The sequence below is a fragment of the Pseudopodoces humilis genome, chromosome 1 (assembly GCF_049639895.1).
Source record: "Pseudopodoces humilis isolate 2021_Gansu_Grassland_sample_001 chromosome 1, ASM4963989v1, whole genome shotgun sequence".
Classification (NCBI taxonomy): Eukaryota; Metazoa; Chordata; class Aves; order Passeriformes; family Paridae; genus Pseudopodoces; species Pseudopodoces humilis.
The window spans coordinates 102,104,470-102,118,176 of record NC_142200.1 but is presented as its reverse complement, the minus strand read 5'-3'; the positions used below and the strand labels follow the sequence as shown (position 1 = coordinate 102,118,176).

The 13,707-nt window shown below is 35.6% G+C and overlaps 1 protein-coding gene across 2 annotated transcripts in view; it reads right to left on the bottom strand.

The window, feature by feature from the left end:
- Window positions 1–13,707, bottom strand: part of CNTNAP2 (contactin associated protein 2) — a 1,024,120-nt gene that overhangs the window by 505,014 nt on the left and 505,399 nt on the right. The gene's annotated exons all lie outside the window — the stretch shown is intronic.

Here is a 13,707-nt window from a genome sequence, read left to right as displayed (position 1 = left end):
CATTTTACCAATGCTGAAATACATAATGATGAGCTGAACACTTACCCAGAACCATGTCCCATTTCTAAGTAGGATGGTGTATCATGCATTATTCCCACAGTAATTTTATTAGTACTACAGAATTTTAAGTCATCCATTCATTGAGCCATAAGGAATAAAATTGCCAGACCTCTGGAATTTTTTTCACTTTCCTCAAACAAGAGGAGAAAGGAAAAGAACAAATTCTTATAAACCTTCTGCAGAGCTACGCTCTTCCACACTTTTTGTTTCAGGAGCTTGAATGACAAAGAAAGGTATCAAGGGATCCTGCTTGCTTTGATATTGATTTTAAAGTAAATGGGGTGCACATGGTAAGGGCTGTGTCCATATACGTATATGAGGGCTTGGGTGCCCTTAGGGTGATTTAACTCTTGGAGGGCTTGAACAGATTAAGAACAAGAGAAAACTGCAGAGTTTTCTTTTAACATAAGAGCATTTATACCTATAGAAACCAAGAGATTTTTTCCAGTATATTGTTATCTTGTATAATGCCCTCAACGGCCCTTGCAGGCTTGACAGTTTAGTGCCAATGATATCTTTTCCTGCAAGTACTAAAATACTGCTGCTCCTCCCTTTTGGAGTGGGACAGGTGAGAGTCCTGACTCATGAGTGACATGGGGCATTTCCTTGTAACCTGCCAGACAGTCTCTCAAGAGTATAGGCGGTAGAACTCAGCTGGATTTCGTCTACTAGTCATCTACCCTGGACAGTGACCACCTTTAAAAATGTACTATTAGAAGAATTCCTGGCACAAAAAAACCCATAAAAATATTAGTTTAATGAATCTGTGACACCTTAAATAAAAAGACAGAATATTTCAAACTCCTGTTTAATCTGAAATGAATAACAGCTTCTATTTTTGCTGCTTGGCTACAGGAACATCAGTACGACTCAACCAGTCAGAGTATGTACATCTTTTTCTATTGAATATCACTAATTTACATGCAGAAATATATATATATATATAATCAGATATATAATCAGATTGTAGAGAGACTAGAACTGCAGATCTTAGTCAAATTTTATACCCCCAACCAGATCTTTGCAATGCAAAAACTTCAAATACTGTGAAATAAAGTTTTTAAGTTGACAGGCTAAATCTCAAAGGATCAAATGATAACAACTAAGGTTCTGGAGAAGGGCTTTCTGATCCCTCTTGTCACTCCCCCTCACCTGCCTTTTACATTAAATGAATATGGAATGAACTGAAAATAGAACTTCCAGAGGCAGGCAGTGAGTCCTGACAGTGCTGACAAGCACCAGACAGGCATCATAGACATGGTGTGAGCTGCTGTGAATACTCAGAGGAAAGGACCTTGCACGTTCTTGGACCTTTTGCTGCTGTGCTTAGATAATCTGAAGAGTAACTTTCAAATAACTGGGTTTAAAAAAAAAAAAGGTACATTGCAAAGCCTTTCGTCAAATTCAAATTCTCATTTGATTTAATTCGGCCTGGGATTTTGTCTGATTTTGACTTCAGGACTGGAAGGACTGTGGACCACAGCCTTTCTGGGCTCTTAACTACAATGCACAAATTTCTACTGTTTCCAGTGTGAACAGAGGTTACATGGCAGCTATCAAAGACCTCAACAACTCAAAATAATATAATACCAGTTTTCCTATGAGACCGTACTGGTTTGGAGTGGAGACAAGATGTTATTTTGGGCTTCTGTATATGCTAAGTGTATAAACCATTACACACAATGGTCAAAAAATTGATCTACTGCAATGTTTCATACCCCATTGCTAATTCAGGGTGTCAGTGTAATCAGAATTTAAAGTCAATAAATTTTCATGTTTGCTTATGATTATGGATATTTAAATTCCAGGATAAACTTAATGAATGACAAAACCAGATCTGAGTAACAAGTTTTGATCCAAACTAAACTTGAACTATTGAATATGATGATTTCCTTCTACTCAGCTCTGTTATAGCGATGTCAATGAGACCCAGAAAATTAAGAATGTTATTTAAGAATACAATTTCTTTCAAATTATGAATAATGCAAGGGTACGTTCTTAATTTTACACCTACTACAGTTTGCTCATCACTTTTATGACAATGCATATCCATTTAATGCAATCAATATAAAAAGAAAATTAATTTCACAGAAATTATTAATAGTATTAAATAATTCTTCTTTACAACACTTGAGTAAAATAAATGAACATACAAATGTCTTTTCCATAGATACTTAAAATGAAAGGAAAAGTTCCTCTTGTGAATGTAAAATATGATACAAGAAAGAGCTATTAAAGGTACTATTTATATAAAAGCAACATCAGTACTGAATGTTGTTATGTTTATGATTTAAAAGAGATTTCCAAAATGTTACTGAATTCTTTCAAGATTTTTAAAACTGTCTTTCATTAGAATTTGACGAGGGCAAATCCTTATGGTTTATAAAAGTTCTGTAGAATTTGAATTTACTTTAAGAAACAAACTACATATTTAATATAGTTATTGTTTGAAAAGAAAAAAAGAAAAAACGGGGAAAAAAAAGAAAAAAATCCACTATTGTTGAGCTAGAACTGTATAATTCCTTTTCCCACTTGTACCTTTATATTCAATGTAGATGCTGAAATTGTTCTGAGGACATATTCTAAGAGCATCGTATTGGAACTTAGACTACTTGCATAAAAATAACACATATTTTAGAAGATAAAAACAGTTAAGCTATTCTCTTCACTTGTTTGTACACAGGAAATGCTTGTACATTAGCAAAGCTTATTTTCTCTGCATATTTGTCAATGAGAATTTAACACCATATGTGAGGAAACTACTAAAGAAGCTGTAGTAACTAAGGAATAAGTAGTAAATCTGTGTTAAAAAACCAAAGCAGAATAAAAGATTCCATAAAGAATCAGTAAAATCAGGAAGTAGTAAACTAGCACATTTCTTCCTAACTTCTTGCAGAGCTACCAAAATAATATATAAAACAAATATAATATTGTACACACACACACACACACATATATATATACATATATATATATATATATAAGCATGTTTGAAAAAAATTTTTATCCAGCCTTAAGTTGTCTCCCAACCTCTATCTGCTCCTGTGTACAGTTATGTGATACACCTAACATGTCTTTCCTTGGTACAGCCCTTTTTTGCTCACTCTTAGACATAATGATTGAGTACAAGTAGCACAAAATAAGACATGAAAATCCTGGGAAAAAAATCCTGCTTGAGAAAATCCAAATATTTCCACAGACCTGCTGCATTCCCTTATCATATGACTGCTCAATGCCTCACCACTTAGAAAAATCCTGGTGACATTGGCTCTGATTCATGATTACAGGAATGGCAGGGAGACATAATATTGAAAATGCCTGATGAAGCCTTCAAAAAGTGTAATGGCCAATCAGTCTTTCTGCTAAAAAAGAACTTAAGATGTTGTATCCAACTGCAGAACATCTGGAGCAACATGTCAGAGCAATGTCTGCTTAGGATGATGTAAATGGATTTTTCTTATTGAATGATAATATTTCAGATATTTGCTACTTCTATATGGGCTTTTTTGTCATTATTTAAAAGTAAAAAACCTTGTTCTTATTATGAAATAGCCTTGTGGAAATTAATAACCTGTAACACTGATCAGAGATTCCTGACACGGGGAAAAAATAACACTCAAAATGCTAATCCAGTTGAATGGTATATGGGACAGGCTGGACTATAATGCTTCTAGTAACATAATTATTTATTATGAGTAGAAAAATTGGCTAATAGTATTAACATAATGTTATTATAATCCTTACTTTCAGTAAGAAATGGAACTCTAAAATGGCACACTTATGAAGCTAAAAAAAAAAGTTTCCCAAAGATAACAGCCTGCTGTAGTAAACATTTTACTAAAAGAAAGATGAAACAAATATCATATTGATAACAGCATTTTCTTGCAAAAAAAAATCAGAAAAGAACACTTCATACTGTACTGCTCAAAGCTAAAAAGAAAAAGAAAAAGATAGGAAAGGTAAGTGCATTCTTAGTGCTCCAAGTTTGTTCAATAGAAATGTAACAGGGTCATCCTGCCAAATTAAAACAAAATGTTTTAGTAATTTATTTGGGTTTTTTGTTTTGTGGTTTGTTTTTTTTTGCTTGTTTTTACAGGGCACAGCCAATAAAACATCATCTCTCTCTCTGTGTAGACAGCTACGTGTATGTGTGTGTATATATATATTTATATATTTGTATATAAATATGTTTCCCAGAAACCAGGGAAGGTAAAGAAGGCAGAGCTATGTTGTGCTCATTTCTGTGCCTTTGGAAGATGCTCCAGAAGATGAAGATCATTCCCCTGGGACAAGATATTCTTGCTTAGCATACAGCAAATCTTTATCACACAGCAAATTTGATGAAGCATCACTTGTTTCCAATGCTATAGAAACCAGCCTAAACCACCCAAAGATTCCTCTGCACCACCTTATTCTTTCCCAGATTCATTACAGCCAAGAATATTGGCCCTGTGTTGCAAACTCCAGAACCCAGAGACATGGCATTAGCTATTACGGTGTTCACAGGTAATTATCTAAGTACCAACAGCAGAATGTTAAGAATGTTATTTTCTCCTGCTAGAAATCTCCTGCTACTGCTCTGGGAAAGCTGATTCCACTTGCCAGTTTGTTTTAATGTATGTGCGAAGATGCAGAAAATAAGCTGTTACAAAAGCTACAAAAGGTCAACCAATGAAACCCTTAGGCTTGAGGGCATGCAATATAATGTTCCACTACTTTGAATCTGCAAAAAGAAAGCAAAGTTTATTTTGTATTTCAAAATAATGAATCCCTCAAATTCATTGTACATTTGTACATTTCTTGGAAAAGACATAGGGGAAGTCATGACTCTAAACATGCTTTTCTTTATTAAGGAAAAACTCTTCGAAGGATATGAGTAGAACTTTGTTCACTTCTAAGTGAAGCAGCATATGTGTGGATACTGGTTACTGCTATAATAAACTGTATTTTACAGTGGCTGCCTCACAGTAAGAGAACTGAGATTTTTTTTCTCCCTATCAAATATATAAACTAAATGAGTAAGCTTTTTAAAGACAATATCATCTTCCATTCAGCTTACAGAAACCAAACTACTTTGGTTGCTCTGTTTCACCCCAGTGCTCATGTGATGCTGTTTCAGCAACATTTGGAAATGAAAACAAACAATGCAAAAATGCCTGAAGGGACTCACCATCTTTTACAAGAACAGAGTAAAGGCAGAGCTAGCAACATACAACTAGAAAATGTTTTTTTTCCCAAAGTCAATTTTTGCAGCAGAGTTACCGCTTCCATCAAAAAAATAGACAATGCAGACTATTCTTGATGCCATTTCAAGAAAGTACTTTGATAGAAATTGCTTCTAGTTCTGTCAATGTCAGTAGAAAATGCCAAAGTGCCAAAATACACATCACAGTTGTGCATGACTGTGCTAACCAAAAAAAACCCAGTGAGGGCCAAGCTGACTTACAAGAGCTGCATTGCTTGTGTGAAAAACAGAATTAATCCTTTGGGATAGATGCCATTCTGTGTCATTGAAGCAAGGCTGGAGGTCAGCACAAGCAACATGAATTTACAATGGCATGACTGAAAACAGAATCTTTCCTCTAGCACTTAAGTTTTATGCAGCATAAAATATGTATGAATGCTTGACAACTTTTCCTTTCATTATATACAAAAGTGACTTTCTCTTCTCTCTAAAATAACACTGTCAAACCAAGAGAGACTGCCAGAAACCTGTCACAGATAATTATCTATTTTACAGGTTCCTGAATAGCAATGAAAAAGAAGATATTGAGTGTCAGTTCCCAGCACATAAATTAAAGTTCCGTGCCGGTAATTAGGTCATGTTTCCCCCTGAAAAAGAATTGTGTTTAATATTACAATGAATTTTAATTATTTTCTTGTAAGTAATAGGCTAGAGATGTTGTGAACACCTACTTGAGGATTAGTGATAAATTAGATTAAAAATTAAAAATTGGAAAAACTCAAGTTACTTGCAAGGACATTTGCTCTAGAAAGACTATTCCTGGTTTTATTCAAAGTGCAAGTGCTGCAAATGCTGACTTTAAAATTAAAGAAAATTCTTTCCCTTGCATTTGGATAAGACGGAAAGGTGAAAAGAGCACTGGCTGGTTTAATTTACGTAGTTGATAGCTTCATACCATAGTGTTGTGCGCATTGCTTGAAGATTCTGTACCATACTTGTTACATAGTATATGTTCAAGACCTTTAATCTCCCAATCTGTCCCTAAACGGTTATCTAAGTTTACAGAAACTGAATATCCTGCGTTCTAACTGGAGACTGAGTCTCCAGTATTTTTTATTCTCCCCTCTCCTTTTGTTTTAAAACCATAACAATTGCTTTTTTACACCAGCATGGTTTTATGCCCACCGAAGATTTTTCTAAAACAACAAACTTTGAGTAAATGAGGTGATGGCAGACCATTTTTCCAAATCTGAGAACTTTCCCTTTGTTACTACATCTGCAAGCCAACTCCTATTCTTCACCCTCTCTGCTGTAGTTTCTTATGGTAGGATGTGTCTGTACCATCTTTGTAGCCAGTCCCAAGAATGATCCATTTCTGACACTACTGTATATCATGTGGAGGTGTTTGTGGACCAGTGCCTTGGGATTTCATCCTGTTGATCCAGATGCCCAGACTCTGAAAGCCCCGTGCAACACCGACAGCTCCTGCCTGTCCTGTCATTAGCATCACATGGACACAGCTACAGCAGCCTTGTCACAACAACTCAGCTCTCCCCCTGACCCTCCATGTCCTCTCTGACTCTAAAAATGTGCATCTCTTTTAAAGTGATAAATATTAATAATGTTACCTCCTCATAACCTGTGTTTTTTGCACTGTTTAAGCAGTGACATCCAGAATATGTTGTGTGTGCAGAAGGAGGAAGGGCAGGAGGGATGGAAGGAAGGGACATAAGAATCTGTAAGAGGACAAACTCTTGCAGAGATATGTTGGAGGACAAGCCAGGCTGGCAGAGTAAGAACTGTTTTGTCCATACTGTCTATTGTAATAGACAGACTCCAGAACAGTCTAACTACTGAACTATTCCTGGATCTCAGTGCTGACTGTGGAGAAACTATTGATCCTGTGGGAAGATGATATCCTAGAAATTATGCAGCCTGTGTCCAAAGGGGGCAGTTATAGCAACAGGACCTTGAGATGAAACAAAGAGCACCCTGGGTCTCCTGAATACATTCAAATGGTTTTACTTTTTTACCAAATAATGATCTGTGAACTTCCAGCTAGTTGTAGTTGGCAAATTAGCTGAGTAAACTCCCTGACTGACACATGGCTGTATGCATAATGGTTCATATACATATATACAGTGACTGTAACTTATACTATCGATTAAAAAGTGACTGCATTCATTTCACCTTCTGCTACTCCACTTACTCATAGCCAGTCACAGAACATCATAACTGCCAAAATAAATAGGCTGTAGAAGTATATCTTTAAATTATTAATAATGGTTAATCATATGCTGAGTTATCACGAGATGCGCTTAGTCAACTACTTCTCTCTCAAATAGAAGAGAAGTAAAAAACACACTTCAAGTAGATTTTGTACCTTTTCAAACTAGTTTGCATTAAAAATTAAATCTGCCACAAGGTAAACTAAAGAGCTAAGACAGCACGATATCCAATAACATTTCTCCAGTAATACTAACACTTACAGAAAAATATACAGGAACCACTACATACTGTCATTAACAGCAACACATGTTTTTCCATAATTAGGAAATGTAAATGGGGCTGGAAGGTATTTGTACCATTGCTGAAAGACCTGGCTGACTCTATTGTGTGGTTGCCATCACGTTGCCATCTATGACAAAAAAGCATAGCTGTGGGAATCCTGGAAATAGGCTTTCTACAAGAACCACCCTTATGATGGAAGAGGCAGAGATGGCAAACTATTATATTGGGGGAAAGAATATCATATTTTGGCTATGCAGTCTTTCTGATATTAGAAAACATTCCTTTCATTTCCCTTTATATAATATGAATACTTTGTGGTGTTCTGGGAATACTGCTGTTGGGTTGTACATAAACACAACAAATATGACTATAGCTCCATGTTTTATTGTATCCTTTTGTTTATTTCTTTATTATAATTTAAAAAGAAAGTAATAATGGAAAAAAAAACCTCCTGCATGTGCACTTCTATCAGTACGTGTAAATCCTGGAAGACTTAAAAATGTAAACTTAAGTATATTTAATAGTGTCTGTTCCAGCAACACCATCTTTCTGATCTAAGACGTAATGCTGGTTTTAAATGAGCATCCTTGGCTTGATAAAGCAATCTTTAGAGACAAGTCTCTTCATGCTCTTTTGCATACGACAGAAATATGCAAACAGAGAATCCACAGAAGTGAAAATCTATGCTCTTAAGGTAACTGCAAAATACTGGGCACCTCTGTAGCATTCAGAGCTAAGAGGCTTATCTTCCATTCATCAAAGTCAAAACCAAAATTTTCACACTTGAGCACAACCAGACTAGCAATAACCGATGCAGGTGTAGTAAGAAAAGGCAACATGGAAAGCAACAAAAATTGAGTCCACTTCCTGTCAAACTTACTGAATTAAAAAAGAGTTAGAAGGGTATGTTTCCAGTTCTGTCCAGATCTACTCACGTAAGTTACACTCCTTCTAGCAGCAAATTAGGATTATCATTTAACCACTGACTATTTCAGAGTTTTTGTCCTGAAAGAAATTCAGTGCAACAAAGTGAGTGTTCAAATAGTAATTGTAAAAAGCCTTATCTCATCTTTCATGCTAAAATAGTGATCAGCAAAGGTCTCATCTAAATCTGTTCAACAGCCCAGAGGAAAAGAGACCAAAACAATTAAACTGAACTTCAGCCTCCTGTATAAATTGAGAAAGCTTATCAAAGACAACACCCTAGTTTATTGATTCTTGGCGTCCTCCATCCTTGCAAAGTGTCAGTGCAAACAATAAAGAATTCCATTGTTCTCAAGGAAATATCTGAAAAAGGTACCGTCTATGCTTTACAAGGAATAGCTTGTGCTTTTTAGGCAACTCCAGTGAAAATCAGTGACTGATGAAGCAGAATTCACAAACCCCTGAACTAAACTCATCAGTTTTCTTAGACAAAGAAAGCCTGCAATCAGGAACTCTATTTCTTGATCTGATTGGTTTAAGTCTAATATACTGAGATGCTAAACCAGACTACAAGGAAAATGTCATAAAAATAACCATAACTACTACAAGTGTTTCTGTGTCTCCTTTCTGTGAAACTCAAACTCATGAATGCCTATTCTTGTAGCAGCATTCAGTGCTTAAGGTCAATAGCCAAAAATATACAGAGAGAAAAGGAGGGACAAACCTGGCCATCTGAACATTCTAAGTTTCTAATATTGAGACTTGTCTGATGCTAAGTCATCATTCTGTCTTTCATGGACACAATTTCTGTCTCTCATCTCAGTCATGCTGACAAGTGCCTCAGGGGGATCTGCCTCCACTTACTAACATTCAGTGTATAACCTACTACCAGTAATTTGAAAAAGACCTGGTGGGAAATGTTATCTTTGCACCAGAAATGCACTTGTGCTCTGTGTATACACATTCCCTATTTAAACCTTCATTTAACCACCAAAGCAAAAATACTTCTTATAAAGTGCCCCAGGGAATTGTCACTAGAAGAGCACCACTTTAGATCTGTCAGACAGAGACATTTTATTACCTGACGGATGCTATCTTAACCCAAGGTCTAAAATATAAATGAACTGCAATTCAGATGACTCGAGATCTAGCAGAAAGACAGAAGGGTGGAAAGCTTCCCAGGGATTCCACAGGGAGAAGGATGATTTATTTAATACAGATAAATATGACAAAAAGATATCCATATCCCAACTTTTAATAAGTTTATGCTTGACAGGAGGAACTGAACTAAAGTCTTGAGCAGCAGCTAATACAAGATGTTAACTAATAGATTTGGAGGAGGAAAAAAGAAGTTTCAAGCAGATGAATTCAAGTTTAAGACAGGAGATTTTAGACACTGAAAATTTCTCTGTTTCTTATGGGCTGAAAGATATTATGTCCTTTTTGTAATGACTTATCATCTGTACTGTAGGGTAAAATCCAAGGGATCTTTATGGACCATCTAGTATTTAAGTAGAGAAGAGAGTGCTTAGATACGAAAGGTCAAAACTGCCTATTAAAAGATGAGTGAGAAAATAAACAGAGGATAAATCAAGAGATTATTTTAGAATCTGCCATCATGAAAACCCAGCCTTTTCTCAAGAGGCAGAGAGGTTCTATATTGAAACAGGGATTTGGGGTTTGCTTTAAAAATGTGTTGTAAAGCCATTAGATGATTCCTCAGGAGTGTTGTTTTATACATTACTATTGTTTCATTGAGCTAAGCAATACTCTCTGTGTTTTCTAATGTAACCCATTTTTTCCCCATGTTGAAAGCTCCAGAAAAGTTTGGTTTCATTAGGAAGGAATTTGGGTTAAGTTGCTGAAGCAGGTAGATAAAACTAAGTGGAAGAAAAGGAGGCAACAGGGACACAGGCTGTGGCTTAACCCTGCAATGAACTGCATTTGCATATGGCTTTGGGAAAAGTTTCATAAAAAGGTTTTATAGCCAAGATACACTTGAGAGTATGACATTTTTAAGTTGCTGATTTTTCTGTGCTCTAGAAAGAAGACATTAGCTTGTTGAAGCTTATAAATAAATACAGCTTCATCAACAACTTATTCTAATTTCCAAGATTACAAATATTGAGTAGGTTCTTAGTACGTATTCAAACTAAATTACTTTTAAACCACAGCAGAATATCACAATCCATTAATATGCAAAACTATATTGGAATCTGTTTTCAGAAAGCTCTAAAATCATGATCACATCTTTCTTCTGTCTTGTGAGCCTAGCATTTCTTCCATCAATCCCTTGTGTAAATCCAATAATTTCTAGGAAGTTTGCCTGAATCTCATAATGACAAAACCAAGAATTTAGTCCAAAGCTATACAGAGCAGTAAAGATTTATCTCTTCACTGTTTTCTGAGATTCTCTCCTATTATAAATCCCTATGCTGGGCCATACACAATTGTAAAGATATTAATCAAAATTTACTTTGCAGAGAAAAAGTCAATAGGATGTTTAGCTCTTGATTTATACACAAGCTTTAAGTATTTCACCTGTGTTATTCTGCACAGTCAGTACCTTATTTCCTCTAATTAAATCTTTATTTCAGCTCTCTGTGGGCCTGATTTTCCTCTTACTAACAGCAAGTTTATTAATATAACTCTCATCAATCAAATGCACATTTTAATGAGATTAATGTCAGAAAAAAGCAAAATCAAAGTTATTGACTTTGTACAAGATTTTACCAGTCTGTTTACAGCTAAGCAGTGCTTACTGGATGCTTAACAGAATGCTGGGTAGGGCAGGGATTTTATTACTGTTTAGAAACCCGTTTTGAAAGTATAATTGGCAAGATGATGAAAAAAAGAAAATAATTTGCTCAGGAAGACAGTCAGACAGTAAGTCTAACTACAAGGGCTAATCGTCTTTGTCCTTCCCATATGTAATACAAACAAAGTTCATGTGCATATTAATGTAAAATACTCTGTTACACTCAGCATATTGTTATGGGCATCAGAGTGTAAACCTTACTAACACAGTAAAATGTTTATTACTGTTTTTTACCAGCTCTTTATTGCCTCTACCATTTACCTCTCTGAAACCAAGGACAGGTCATGGACTAGTCACAAAACACAAAAGTCTGTTGCTTTTTAATTTTAACACAAAAATCATACATACTATATATACTACAATATATATAATCATCCCTGATTCTTTCCAGCCTATTTAAATAATTATGTTCATAATATGGATAGATTTAATTATCAGACGTGTAGAGTTGAGTTGTGGTTTGAAAGTGACTGAAGACATGAAAGGAGCACCAAGGTAACGTAATCAAAGAAGAAAATAAAAAAGAAGAAAATAAAATGTATTTTGCCAAAACCAGAAGTTACCTATAGAAAATATACTAGAAACTACTAGATGGATGCAGTTTCTAGAAAACTTCTAGAAACTGCTGGATGTGGATATCAACTGTGCTTTTTTAAACGTAGTAAAAACAGAATGAGAGAGGTAACTAAGGCATGACACACAGTAGGAATTTCTCATGCTAAAGGTAATTTTGAACCCTAAACAATAAGTGAAGAAGCTTCAGACACACGAGGCCATTTTAATAATTATAACAGTGTTATTTTTATTTTACATATTTCAAGAATAAAGTAGTGGGATGACTTATCCTGCCAATAAAGATGAAGGAAATTGATCAAGACACTGAGGGAATTGAATGGAGAATTGAATACAGTGAAATCTCCAGCAGGTAGGACATGCAGTAAAATAAATGAAGGAACAATTAAGTGCCTTTTTGAAGACCAAAGAATGACAAGAAATGAGACTCTAGCTGGGATCTGCTAACACTGTGAAAGAATGATCCCTGAGAAAAACTGAACAGACAGCAGGGAAGGATCTCTGAGAGACAAAGAAAACTGCTAAGAACAGACTGCCTGATGGCAGCTCTCAATTTCTCTGATTTTAAATGCTAAGCAATGTCTGCTTCAGGATTCCAATGAATCACCTACTATTACCCAAATGTTTTCCCACAGCATGCTATGTAACCTCTCATGATCAATTCATTTACACAGAAGTTAAACATTTTGCATTCCTGCTTTTTATTTGATCATTCTAGTGTTGCATCCCTTCATTCACTGCACTTCTATGCATAATTATTTCATTTCTACTTTTGCAAAGTGTCATCAAAATATATAAAATTGCAGCTGCCTTTCTCTTCTTAAAAAAATGCTCACATGAGTTAGGTATGAACGTTCTGTCAAGTCAACAAGAAAAACTTTTTCTCCTACTGTCTGATTCCTCCTTGTCATCATAAAGCAGTAGTTAGGTAAGGAGGTTAGCAGTGCCCAGCTACCAGTGAAAAATGTGGGAAATAAACTGTATTTGAAAAATTGGGAGGCTAGACTCTCCTGTTTACCTGAAATCTGTGCCTGTTAAATTATAGCTCCCTGAGTCAGTACATGCAACTTTAAGGTATTCAAAGAAAATTTTCACATAAAAACCAGACAAACCAGAACTGTGTTCCATATAAGTACCTTAACTGCAGAGCTGTGAAGGAACAAGACTCTGCCACCTGCTTCACATCAGCTTACAGCTCTCTCATGGGTGTCCTACCAGTCAGTGCAGCTACTGCTTCTGTAACCAGCATTACACTGTGACCCAGAATGACGTACTGATGCCCCCGTGTTAACTTGAGAACTGACATTAAAGCTGCTAATGTATGAAAGTCTGTAAATTATGAGAAGCATATAGAATAAAGACTAAAAGACTTTAACTTGCTCTTGGAAAAATATCCCTTTACAAGTGATAGGCATAAATACAACAAATATGAAACCCAAACCAGATTTGCATTGAGGCTGTGCTTTTAGTTAGTCTAATATTTTGTGATAACCAGTCTGCAATCCTCCCAGTAGAGACTATTAATACACTATGGCACTATTCATATCCTACACATGCAGAAGGCTGCACACTTGACTATGAGAAATTCTCCTTTATCAGCTGTTAAAAATAGCCAGTGAAAAAACTGTGCACCTTT